Here is a 14,225-nt window from a genome sequence, read left to right on the forward strand (position 1 = left end):
TAAAAGAGGCATACTCTCACACACTCTCACAAGGACAGTGAGAAAGTTCCACGACTGATGTCACAGTTCAGAAAGTGACACATTGCAGGGGGAGGCAGCTGATTAATAAGTAGGAACAGGTGGGTATTTCTACCTTTTTTTACTACTTTCAGGAGCTGAAGTAAAAGTAAAGGTAGGATTTTAGATTGTAGTAGGTAGTGTTTGGAGTGGAATAAGGTCCCTAGTGTAATTAGTACTCTAAATTAAAGGAGCTTAATCTAAGGGTAAGTCATGGTAGGAGAGCTCAGCCATGTGTGCAGGAAGTGTGTCCAGCTGCAGCTACTGGCTGACCGCATTGTGCAGCTGGAGCTGCAGGTGGATTCACTGTGGAGCATGCGCGATACTGAGGATGTCGTGGATAGCACATTTAACGAGGTGGTCACACCGCAAGTAATGGCTGCACAGGCAGAAAAGGGATGGGTGACCACCAGGTGGAGTAGTAGGCGCAAGCAGGTAGTGCAGGAGTCCCCTGTGGCCATCCCCCTCTCAAACAGATGTATCACTCTGAATACTGTTGGGGGGGGGGAATGGCCTCTTAGGGGAAAGCAACAACAGCCACGTTCGTGGCACCACGGATGGCTCTGCTACACAGGAGGTGGGGAAAAACTGGGAGAACCATAGTGATAGGAGATTCAATTGTAAGGGGAACAGACAGACATTTCTGTGGCCGCCAACGAGACTCCAGGATGGTATGTTGCCTCCCTGGTGGTAGGGTCAAGGATGTCTCGGAGCGGCTGCAGGACATTCTGAAGGGGGAGGGTGAACAGCCAGTGGTCGTGGTACATGTTTGTACCAACAACATAGGTAGAAAAAGGGATGAGGTCCTGCAAGATGAATTTAAGGAGTTAGGAGCTAAATTAAAAAGCAGGACCTCAAAGGTATTAATCTCAGGATTATTTCCTGTGCCACGTGTTAGTGAGTATAGGAACAGGAGAAAAGACCAGATGAATGCGTGGCTGGAGAAATGTTGCAGGAGGGAGGGATTTAGATTCCTGAGACATTGGGACTGGTTCTGGGGAAGGTGGGACCTGTACAAGTGGGACAGGTTACACCCAGGCAGGTCCGTAACCCATATCATCGCAGGGGCATTTGCTAGTACTATTGGGGGGGATTTAAACTAGAATGGCAGGGGGATGGGAACCTGAGCAGGGAGACTGAGGAGGAGGAAACAAGGATAGAAACGAAAGACAGGAAACAAAAAGGCAAAAGTGGAAGGCGTAGAAATCAAGGACAAGAAACAAATAGGGCCATAGTGCGAAATAATGCTAAGGTGACTAAGAATGTTAAAAAGACAAGCCTAAAGGCATTGTGTCTCAGTGCACGGAGTATTTGTAATAAGGTAGGCAAATTAACCGTGCAAATAGATGTAAATGGATACGATATAGTTGCAATTATGGAGACATGGCTACAGGGTGACCAAAGATGGGAACTGAACATCCAAGGGTATTCAATATTTAGGAAGGACGAGCAAAAAGGGAAAGGTGGTGGAGTAGCATTGTTAGTAAAAGAGGAAATCAATACAATAGTAAGGAAGGATATTAGCTCAGAGAATCCTGATGTGGAATCTGTATGGGTGGAGCTAAGAAACACCAAGGGGCAGAAAACGTTGGTGGGGGTTGTATATAGACCCCCAAACAGCAGTGGTGATGTAGAGGATGGCATTAAACAGCAAATTAGAGATGCATGCAATAAGGGTACAACTGTAATTATGGGTGAATTTCATCTACATATAGATTGGCAAACCAACTTAGCAATAATACTGTAGTGGAGGAATTCCTGGAGTGTGCAAGTGACGGTTTTTTGGACCAAGACATGGAAGAACCAACTAGAGAACAGGCCATCCTAGACTGGGAATTGTGTAATGAGAAAGGGGATTAGTTAGCAATCTTGTTGTGCAGGGTTCCTTGGGAAAGAGCGACCATAACATGATAGAATTCTTCATTAAGATGGAGAGTGGCAGAGTTGATTCCGACACTAGGGTCCTGAATCTAAATAAAGGAAATTTCGAAGGTATGAGGCGCGAGTTGGCTATGATAGATTGGGGAACATTACTTAAAGGGTTGATAGTGAATAGGCAATGGATAGCATTTAAAGAGTGTATGGATGAATTACAACAATTGTTTATTCCTGTCTGACACAAAAATAAAACAGGAAGGGTGGCTCAACTGTGGCTTACAAAAGAAATTAGGGATAGTATTAGATCCAAGGAAGAGAAATATAAAATGGCCAGAACAAGCAGCAAACCTGAGGATTGGGAGCAGTTTAGAATTCAGCAAAGGAGGAGAAAGGGATTGATTAAGAAGGGGAAAATAGAGTATGAGAGTAAGCTTGCAGAGAACATAAAAACTGACTGTAAAAGCTTCTATAGATATGTGAAGAGAAAAAGATTAGTGAAGACAAATGTGGGTCCCTACAGTCAGAAACGGGGGAATTTATAATGGTGAACAAAGAAATGGCAGACCAATTAAATGCATACTTTGGTTCTGTCTTCACAAAGGAGGACACAAATTACCTCCCAGAAATGTTGGGGAACATAGGGTCCAGTGAGAAGGAGGAACTGTATGAAATCAGTATTAGTAGGGAAATGGTGTTAGGGAAATTGACGGGATTAAAGGCTGATAAATCCCCAGGGCCTGATAATTTACATCCCAGAGTATTTAAGGAAGGGTCCTAGAAATAGTAGATGCATTGCTGGTCATTTTTTCAAAATTCTATAGACTCTGGAACAGTTCCAATGGATTGGAGGGTAGCTAATGTAACCCCACTATTTAAAAAAGGAGGTAGAGAGAAAACAGGGAATTATAAACCGGTTAGCCTGACATCAGTAGTGGGGAAAAAGCAAGAGTCCATTATAAAAAATGTAATAGGAGAGCACTTGAAAACAATGACAGGATCGGATAAAGTCAACATGGATTTACGAAAGGGAAATCATTCTTGACAAATCTACTGGAATTTTTTGAGGAGGTAACGAGTAGAATAGAAAAGGGAGAAACAGTGGATGTGGTGTATTTCGACTTTCAGAAGGCTTTCGATAAGGTCCCACATAAGAGATTAACGTGCAAAATTAAAGCACATGGGATTGGGGGTAAGGTGCTGACATGGATAGAGAACTAGTTGGCAGACAGGAAACAAAGAATCAGAATAAACGAGTCTTTTTCCGAGTGGCAGGCTGTGACTAGTGAGGTACCGCAGGGATCAGTGCTAGGACCCCAGCTATTCACAATATATATTAATGATATAGATGAGGGAATTAAATGTAATATATCCAAGTTTGCAGATGACACAAAGCTGGGTGGGAGTGTGAGCTGTGAGGAGGATGCAGAGAAGCTCCAGTGTGATTTGGACAGGTTGAGTGAGTGGGCAAATGCATAGCAGATGCAGTATAATGTGGATAAATGTGAGGTTATCCACTTTGGTGGCAAAAACAAGAAGGCAGATTATTATCTGAACAACGATAGATTGGGAAAGGGGGAGGTGCAGCGAGACTAGGGTGTCCTTGTGCACCAGTCGTTGAAAGTAAGCATGCAGGTGCGGCAGGCAGTTAAGAAAGCAAATGGTATGTTGGCCTTCATAGTGAGAGGATTCGAGTACAGGAGCAGGAATGTCTTGCTGCAATTATACAAGGCCTTGGTGAGACCACATCTGGGATATTGTGTGCAGTTTTGGTCTCCTTATCTGAGGAAGGATGTTCTTGCTATGGAGGGAGTGCAGCGAAGATTCACCAGACTGATTCCTGGGATGGCAGGACTGACGTATGAAGAGAGATTGGGTCGATTAGGCTTGTATTCGCTAGAGTTCAGAAGAATGAGAAGGGATCTTATAGAAACCTACAAAATTCTAACAGGACTGGACAGACTAGATGCAGGATGTCCCCGATGGCAGGGAAGTCCAGGACCAGGGGTCACAGTCTAAGGATAACGGGTAAGCCATTTAGGACCGAGATGAGGAGAGATTTCTTCACCCAGTGGGTGGTGAACCTGTGGAATTTTCTACCACGGAAAGCAGTTGAGGACAAATCATTAAATATATTCAAGAAAGAGTTAGATATAGTTCTTGGGGCTAAAGGGATCAAGGGATATGGGAGGAAAGTGAGAACAGGGTACTGAGTTTGGATGATCAGCCATAATCATATTGAATGGTGGAGCAGGCTTGAAGGGCCGAATGGCCTACTCCTGCTCCTATTTTTCTGTGTTTCTATCTTCTCAGACCAGGAGCAAACAGTCTTTCCAAGTTCAAACTCTCTGTGGCTAGTTAAAAAATCCCTGGAACAGCCAGTTAGTCATGTGACCAGCTGGTCCAACCAGTCCTGGCCCCTGTGGCTTGCATCACCCCAGCAGGCCCTGGAATGTGCTTCCCCACCCCCTCACTGTCTGGTGATCAACATCCATTGTGGGTTGAATGTGTCAGGGAATGGTCCTTTGTCTACACAAGCACCGTCTGTTAGTATGCAAATGTTTTTCCAGCCACGGCTGATCTGTTCAACAAGTCATTTCCTCGCTCCAGCAACAGTTAAAAATCAATGTTCATATGACAAAACCAATGTGTCACATTCTTGGCAGGTGGGGGCCTGCAAGACACTATATATGTTATTTCCTTATTTTCTTATACTTTGCTTTCTCTGCTCAAAGACTTAAATTAAAACTTGCATTTTGTATTTTTACTTCTGTTCAATTAAACACTTAATCTTCTAACTTCAATTCTTAATTCTTTCTTGCTTTTGAAGATCTCCACAACTTCCTTTAATCATCTAACCTGTCCAAGAACATATTCTCAACTTTCCCTAAATCTTCTTATTTGGGTGGGTAAAGTAACATCAGTACCTTTGCTTATCACCACAGAGATCCCAGTTAAGTGGATATAACCATTATTTACCAGGCAAGGCTATAAATACAGTCATATAGATCAATCTCCAAAGTGTTATTCAATTGGAAATGCCTGTGTATAAAACTATCATGATCAGATTTGAATTAATCTGAAGAATAGACTTTTCATTAGCTACGTTTCTCCTTTCCACTTTGCTCGTTTTGAAATCAGGTGAGGAAGGCAAGTTTCTGATATCAGGGCTGCTCAAGATTAAATAGTCTTATCTTTTCAAGGACCACAACAGATTAAGTAGACCATTGGTCTGTCACCTTGATAGTCAAGTTCAGGACCAGCAGTTAGTTAGTTCGAAATTAATTCTTTGCAAGAAGATTTTCCTGGTATTCAAGGATTAACCATCTAGTTTTTCACAGAATGCCTTTAATTTTCCTACAAATTGTCCCAAATTTTGCATACATCCCTCACCTTGATAAGCAGATCAAAAAATGTAAAACTGAAAACATGAAACTCTATATGCAAGAGTTCTTCATTATTAAAAAAAGTAGAATAAAATATGTAGTAACACAATGAAATAAGCTAACATAGATTGTGATTTAAAAGCAAAATACTGCGGATGCTGGAAATCTGAAATAAAAACAAGAAATGCTGGAAATACTCAGCAGGTCTGGCAGCATGTGTGGAGAGAGAAGCAGAGTTAACGTTTCAGGTCAGTGACCCTTGTGATTTATGATTGTGATTTATTATGTAGCTGAAAAATTTGCAAATACATCCGAAATAATATACGAAATATATTTGTTTTACAATACGTAATTAGCACCCCATCAGCCTCTTGCCATGCATGGAATTTCAACTGGGCGGTGTTACAGTTGGTTTCCCACATACACCCGTGGGATTATTTTTTGCGTGTTGCATGAATTTATGCATACTGAATGTTATGGTGGGATTCATTTTCCTGATGTTATCTGATTTGAAGGTTCTCCTACCTAATCCTATAATGTCCTTGCAGCTCTCTCTTAAACTTTCAAACAATTAGTTTTCTACTGACACTTAATTGTAGTTACTCCTGGAAAAATAATTCCTTTGGGATTTTTTGGCTGTTGACAAATGTACTGAAAATCCAATGTTGTCTGGTGGGTGTAAAGTTTACGAACGATTCACAACAGATTATCTGCCCATTTTAAAGTACAGAAGTAGAAAAACATAACAAATAATTGTTTTGTAATATCATAGCTTTAACAGATTGTTAATTCGAAAGTAGTACAAAAGATCAAAAAATCAGAATATTTACACTTAAGTATACAATTTCACAATCCTTTAGGGTTACATAGTTCTAAAACTGTGGGAAAGGTAAATACCTCGCAAAATCATACAATTTTATTCTTTGGGTACATGACCACCAATAAAATGTATTGAAGTTTGCCTTTAAATCCAATTTATTCAGGATCTTTATGATAAACAGGAGATTCAATCTTCTAATTCTGCAGTAGATTAGAAATCAGGTTCCAGAGCTCAAAGGGCAATGTTTTAACGCACTGTGCCAGTCTTCCTAACATTAATTAAAGAAACTTAATGTTATATGTCTATGCTTCCTATTTATTCACAGTCAAATCACAATGATGTAAAGTGCGCCATTTTACGAGGAATGGCAAGGAAGGGAAAGTATAAAATGTGGCTAAGGTTTTTTAAATTCATTTTCAGAATGTGGGTGTCCCACTGGCAAGGCTGGCATCCCTAAAGGCTGGGATGCTTGATAGACCAACTCATAGCTTACATAAGGGTCAACCAAGTTGGTGTGGTTGATGTGGACTGGAGTCACATATAGGCCAGACTGGTTAATGGTAGCAGGTTTCCTTCCTTACAGGAGATTAGTGAACAGTTGAATTTTTATGACATTCCAACAGCTTCATAGTCACTTTTAGTAGTGCCAGCTTTTTTCATTTCCAGACTTTTAAAAACTGAATTCAAATTCTCAAACTGCCTCAGTGGGATTTGAATTTACTTTCTCTGGATTATTAGTCCAGGCCTAATCCAGTATAATAACCAATTATAAGGACAGGTCCTGCAACAGGAAATAAGGGAGCTAGGTAGCAGATTAAAAAGCAGGACCTCAAAGGTTGTAATCTCTGGATTACTCCTGGTGCCAAGTGCTAGTGAGTATAGGAATAGAAGGATAGAGCAGATGAATGCGTGGCTGAAGAGATGGTGCAGGAGGGAGGGTTTTAATTTCCTGGATCACTGAGTCTGTTTCTGGCAAAGGTGGGACCTGTACAAGTCGGACAGGTTGCACCTGAACCAGAACGGGACCAACATCTTTGCAGGGAGGTTTGTTGGGGGGAGTTTAAACTAATTTGGCAGGGGGGTGGGATACAGAGTGGAGGTACAGTAGGGAGTGATGCACAGTCAAATATAGAAGAGAAACTAATTCAGTCTGGAAGACAGAACAAATATAGACCTGGTAAGGCACAAGTGAAAAATGCAAGGCTGGATTGCATCTATTTTAATGCAAGGAGTCTTAAAAGTAAGGCAGATGAATTGAGGGCATTGATTAACACATGGGAATATGATATTATTGCTATCACAGAGACATGGTTGAGGGAAGGGGAGGACTGGCAGCTCAATATTCCAGGGTATAGAATCTTCAGGTTTGACGGGGAGTGGGGGGGGGGGGCGGGGGGTGTAAAAGAGGAGGTGGCATTGCACTATTGATCAAGGAGTCAATTACTGCAGTAAGGAGGGATGATATCTTAGAAGGTTCCTCAAATGAGGCCATATGGGTAGAACTTAAAAACAAAAAGGGGGCAATCACTTTGCTGGAAGTTTACTACAGGCCTCCAAACAGTCAGGGAGAGATAAAGGAACAGATATGTAGGCAAATCTCAGAGAGGTGTAAAAATAATAGGGTAATAATAGTAGGGGATTTCAACTTCCCCAATATTAACTGGGATAATCTTAGTGCAAAAGGCTTAAAGGGGGCGGAATTCTTAAAGTGCATCCGGGAGAGCTTTTTGAACTAGCACGTAGAAAGTTCTACAAGCGAAAGGGCAGGACTGGACACAATCTTAGGGAATGAAGCCGGACAAGTGGTAGAAGTGTTAGTGGGGGAGCATTTTGGGGATAATTACCATAACTCTGTAAGATTTAAGTTAGTTATGGAAAAGGACAAAGATGGACTGGAAATAAATATACTGAATTGGGGGAAGGCTGAGTTCAATATGATAAAAGGGAATCTGGCCAAAGTTGACTGGGAGCAGCTACTTGTAGGAAAGTCTACATCAGACCAGTGGGAGTCATTCAAAAAGGAAATAGTGAGAGTTCAGGGCCAACATGTTCCCATAAAGGTGTAGAGTAGGACAAACAAGTCGAGGGAACCCTGGATGTAAAGGGATATAGAAGATTGGATAAGGAAAAAAAAGGAGGCTTCTGGCAGATTCAAAGGGCTGAAAACAGCGGAGGCCCGAGAGGAGTATAGAAAGTGTAGGGGGGTATTTAAAAAAGTAATTAGGAGAACGAAGAGGGGGCATAAAAAAGCACAGGTGAGCAAGATAAAGGAAAATCCCAAGGCATTTTATAAGTATATTAAGGGGAAGAGGATAACCAGGGAAAGAGTAGGGCCCATTAGGGACCAAAGTGACAATCTGTGTGTGGAGCCGGAGGACGTAGGTGAGGTTTTAAATGATTACTTTTCATTTGTGTTCAATATGGAGGAGGACAATGTAGGTGTAGAGATCAGGGAGGGGGATTGTGATATACTTGAACAAATTAGCATTGAAAGGGAGGAGGTATTAGCAGTTATAGCGGGCTTAAAAGTGGATAAATCCCCAGACCCAGATGAGATGTCTCCCATGCTGCAATGTGAGACAAGGGAGGAGATTGCAGGGGCTCTGACACAAATTTTTAAATCCTCTCTGGCCACAGGAGAGGTGCCAGAGGACTGGAGGACAGCGAATTTGGTACCATTATTCAAGAAGGGTAGTAAGGATAAACCAGGTAATTACAGGCCAGTGAGTTTAACATCAGTGGTAGGGAAACTATTGGAAAAAGGTTCTGAGGGACAGGATTAATCTCCACTTGGAGAGGCAGGATGGCTTTGTCGGGGGAGATCATGTCTAACAAATTTGATTGAATTTTTTGAGGAGTTGACTAGCTGTGTAGATGAGGATAAAGCGGTTGTTGTAGTCTACATGGACTTCAGTAAGGGTTTTGATAAGGTTCCGCATGGGAGATTGGTTCAGAAGGTAAGAGCCCATAGGATCCAGGGCAATTTGGCAAATTGGATCCAAAATTGGCTTAGTGACAGGAGGCAGAGGGTGATGGTCGAGGGTTGTTTTTGCATTTGGAAGCCTGTGACCAGTGGTATACCACAGGAATCGGTACTGGGACCCTTGTTGTTTGTAGTGTACATTAATGATTTAGACGTGAATATAGGAGGTATGGTCAGTAAGTTTGCAGATGACATGAAAATTGGTGGTGTCATAAATAGTGAGGAGGAAAGCCTTAGATTACAGGACAATATAGATGGGCTGGTAAGATGGGCGGAGCAGTGGCAAATGGAATTTAATCCTGAGAAGTGTGAGGTGATGCATTTTGGGAGGACTAACAAGTCAAGGGAATATGCAATGGATGGTAGGACCATAGGAAGTACAGAGGGTCAGAGGGACCTTGGTGTACTTGTCCATAGATCACTGAAGGCAGCAGCAAAGGTAGATAAGGTGGTTAGGAAGGCATATGGGATACTTGCCTTTATTAGCCGAGGCATAGAATATAAGAGCAGGGAGGTTATGATGGAGCTGTATAAAACACTAGTTAGGCCACAGCTGGAATACTGTGTACAGTTCTGGTCGCCACACTATCGGAAGGATATGATTGCACTGGAGAGGGTGCAGAGGGGATTCACCAGGATGTTGCCTGGGCTGGAGCATTTCAGCTATGAAGAGAGACTAGATAGGCTAGGGTTGTTTACCTTAGAGCAGGGAAGCCTGAGAGGGGGGGTGGGGGGGGGGGGGGTGGTGGGGTGGTGGTGTCATGATTGAAGTGTACAAAATTATGAGGGGCATAGATAGGGTAGATAGGAAAAAACTTTTTCCCTTAACGGAAGTGTCAATAACCAGTAGGCATAGATTCAAGGTAAGGGGCAGGAGGTTTAGAGGAGATTTGAGGAAAAACCTTTTCACCCAGAGGGTGGTTGGAATCTAGAACGCACTGTCTGAAGGGGTGGTAGAGGCAGGAACCCTCAACATTTCAGAAGTATTTCGATGAGCACTTGAAATGCCATAGCATACAAGGCTAAGGGCAACATGCTGGAAAATGAGATTAGAATAGATAGGTGCTTGATGGCTAGCACGGACATGATGGACAGAAGAGCCTGTTTCTGTGCTGTATAACTCTATGACTCTATGACAGATTAAAGCTTTAATTGAGAATTATTCATAAAATAAATTGTATCTTATAATAACCACTATCATATTCAATTTATAGATTGCCTTTGAATTTAGGTGTTAATATAATGAAAATATCTGGTCTCATCTGTAATTTGCCTCATTATCCATTAATGTATAATAACACACAGCTATAGCAATGAATACTGATAATGCAATTTAAAATGAAGTTAAGAAGCAGTGGAAAATTAGTAAATAAGTAATGTAGCATTACCTAATCTGTTAATACAACATCCTCCTTCATGCAAAAGGGGAATTAAAATTTACATTACACAGTAACAAAACACAACATAAATACAATCACCATTTTTCCGAAGCTATTGAAAATGGTTTTGAGTTTATATTGTTTGCTAGGCAGTCTACATCTTTTATACACTCACAGTATGACACTTTACCTGTTTTTACAAATATATTACTTCAATACATGCATATGCTTGTGTAAACAATATTTCACAATACATTTTGAAACCAACAGTTTTTGTCTTCGACTTTGCACAAATGGCTGTGAGATAAAGCTTTGTGTCACGATATGGTGGAGCTCCAGGGTTGGTGAAGTTTGACTGAGATGATTCTAGTCAGGATGATTGAGGTTATGGGTCACCACTGTTTTCGACTGTGGTTGGTGGGGGGGTGGGGGGGGTTGCGGGCAAGAGTTTTTGGTGTGACAAAAAATTCCATCTGATAAGCTTGTATATCTTGCACATTTTCCTTTTAAAGGTTGTAACTCGATTCTCAGATCCCACAGGCTTTATTCAAAACTGAAATGATTGCTTGCAGATGACTTGTCCATCTCTGGTAAAGCCTGGCTACCCGACCTGAACCCAACCAAACCCGACTACATGTGTCGGGTTCAAGTCGGGTCGGGTTTGAATTCGGAGTCCAGCATTCGGTCTCGGCTCAAGCTGGACTGTACTGTTTTGTTTCGTATTGTTTTTGTTTTAGTCTATGATCTTTTTCTGTTTCGAAAATATGTTTGTTATTTTCGGGTCGGGTCGGGCATTTAAAAAAATTAAAGGACTGGGGCCCGGTTCGGGTTGGCTGTTGTCGGGTCGGGCCTGGGTCGGGTTTTAATTTTATACCCAAGCCAGGCTTTAGTTTCAGGCACAGAAATCTTTCATCAAATAATTAGTTAAGATAATGATGAGTTTTGATGGCTGGAATTTCACTACTTGTGCACTCACCATCCCACAGTCTTCCCCTCATTAATTTTAATGGACAAGAACATCACAGACTGGTAGTGGAAATGAACCTTGGCCAGTATGTTTGAATGCCATTTGAATTTGCAAACTTTCAGCAGCTCATTAAATTTTGGCAGCTCTATTAAGTTGCGCCAATGTATCATTTAAAAGGTCATTTGGTCTACCTCTGGTTTAGTTCATACAATACTGCATTTGAATCTCAGTGAAAATTTGCATTATTGCCACAACAGTCTGGTTGAAAGTAGAAGTGACAATCCAAGTTGTCAACCCATTGTTTACATGTTACATCTTTGCAGATTCTATTTCCTTTAGCAGTATCAAAGAAATTGTTTGTAACGTAAAAGATGAAAGCAACCTTAAAACACTTTCTCAGCAATGCTGTTGTCCTTGCTGTTAATTTAGGTGGTGAGCTGCATTCTATAAGCAAGCTGCTTATATATTATCACAAAAGACTGCAGGAAACTTGGAGACCAGACTGATGTTGTTATCTCTAGTCCTGTCCTGAAAAGACTCCTCCTTTGTTCCTCAAAACAATTAACTTTTAGGGTGAATTTTACAAGGGTTGGCTTCGCCCATGTGACTTCAGCTTTCAGTTCTAGCTGGACTGTATAATGGCCTTTATAATGACTCCATTTTAAGAAGGTGAGGATGGTTCACACTGCATTGGAATGGAGGTTATTCAGAGACAAGAAGTCTGAAAACAGTCTTGTCTCATTGTGTATCCCAGGCTGTTGTGTGAGGCAAGGGAGGTGATAGCAGAGGCTCTGACATAAATTTTCAGATGCTCTCTGGCCACGGGAGAGGTGCCAGAGGACTGGAGGACAGCGAATGTGGTACCATTATTCAAGAAGGCTAGCAGGGATAGACCAGATAATTGCAGGCTGGTGAGTCTAACATCAGTGGTTGGGAAACTATTGGAAAAAGTTCTGAGGGACAGGATTAATCTCCACTTGGAGAGGCAGGGATTAATCAGGGACAGTCAACATGGCTTTGTCAGGGGGAGATCGTGTCTAACTAACTTGATTGAATTTTTCGAGGAGGTGACTAGATGTGAAGATGAGGGTAAAGCGGTTGATGTAGTCTACATGGACTTCAGTAAGGCTTTTGATAAAGTCCCGCATGGGAGATTGGATAAGAAGGTAAGAGCCCATGGAATCCAGGGCAATTTGGCAAATTGGATCCAAAATTGGCTTAGTGGCAGGAAACAGAGGGTGATGGTCGAGGGTTGTTTTTGTGAGTGGAAGCCTGTGACCAGTGGTGTACCACAGGGATCGGTGCAGAGACCCTTGTTGTTATTAGTGCACATTAATGATTTAGACATGAATATAGGAGGTATGATAAGTAAGTTCGCAGATGAAATGAAAATTGGTGGTGGCGTAAATATTGAGGAGGAAAACCTTAGATTACAGGACAATATAGATGGGCTGGTAAGATGGGTGGAGCAGTGGCAAGTGGAATTTAATCCTGAGAAGTGTGAGGTGATGCATTTTGGGAGGACTAACAAGGTAAGGGAATATACAATGGATGGTACGATCCTCGGAAGTACAGAGGGTCAGAGGGACCTTGGTGTACTTGTCCATAGATCACTGAAGGTAGCAGCACAAGTAGATAAGGTGGTTAGGAAGGCATATGGGATACTTGCCTTTAGTAGCCGAGGCATAGAATATAAGAGCAGGGAGGTTATGATGGAGCTGAATAAAATGCTAGTTAGGCCACAGCTGGAGTAATATGTACAGTTCTGGTCGCCACACTATAAGAGGATGTGATTGCACTGGAGAGGGTGCAGAGGAGATTCACCAGGATGTTGCTTGGGCTGGAGAATTTCAGCCATGAAGAGAGACTGAAAAGTCTGGGGTTGTTTTCCTTAGAGCAGAGAAGGCTGAGTGGAGACATGAGTAAGGTATACAAAATTATGAGGGGTGCTGATAGGTTAGATAGGAAGAGACTTTTTCCCTTAGTGGAGGGGTCAATAACCAGGGGGCACAGATTTAAGGTGAAGGGAAGAAGGTTTAGAGGGGATTTGAGGAACAATGTTTTCACCTAGAGGGTGGTTGGAATCTGGAACACACTGCCTGAAGGGGTGGTAGAGGCAGGAACCCTCACAACATTTAAGAAGTATTTAGATAAGCACTTGAAACGTCATAGCATACAAGGCTACGGGCCAGGTGCTGGAAAATGAGATTAGAATAGTTAGGTGCTTGATGGCCGGCACAGACACGATGGGCTGAAGGGCCTGTATACTCTATGACTCTGTATTTGAGTATATATGAGATCCAGTTGTAATTATCCGTCGCACTAATTGGTTTTCAGTCTTAGTAGACATGGATGTGGATTTGAATGCAAGAAATGCTGAGGGCCATGTGTCTCGTCCTCCATTTTGTTGACAGCACATGCACCCGTCTCTTTAAAATTGTTCCAATTTTTTAATAATTCTTCAGTTTGTTTCTGTATGTTCATCGCTGTACTTCTCGTGAGCGTGACAATATATTTTCCATGTATCTGCTTTTGTGAAACATTTAATTTGAAAATAAATCTAATCAGCACAAAGTGGTCCAGTAGTATTTTCCCCCTTCTGGATCGACAGGAGACATGGTAGGTATTCTACATGTCATAAACAATCTACTGTGAGGCCGCATGCTCTGGAAATACCCACCTAAGCCCCTCTGCCACTCCACCTCCCTCTCTTCCTTTAACCCTCTCCTTACAACCAATCTCTTTTGGTCACCCCTTC

The sequence above is a fragment of the Heterodontus francisci genome, chromosome 15 (assembly GCF_036365525.1).
Source record: "Heterodontus francisci isolate sHetFra1 chromosome 15, sHetFra1.hap1, whole genome shotgun sequence".
NCBI classification, from domain to species: Eukaryota; Metazoa; Chordata; class Chondrichthyes; order Heterodontiformes; family Heterodontidae; genus Heterodontus; species Heterodontus francisci.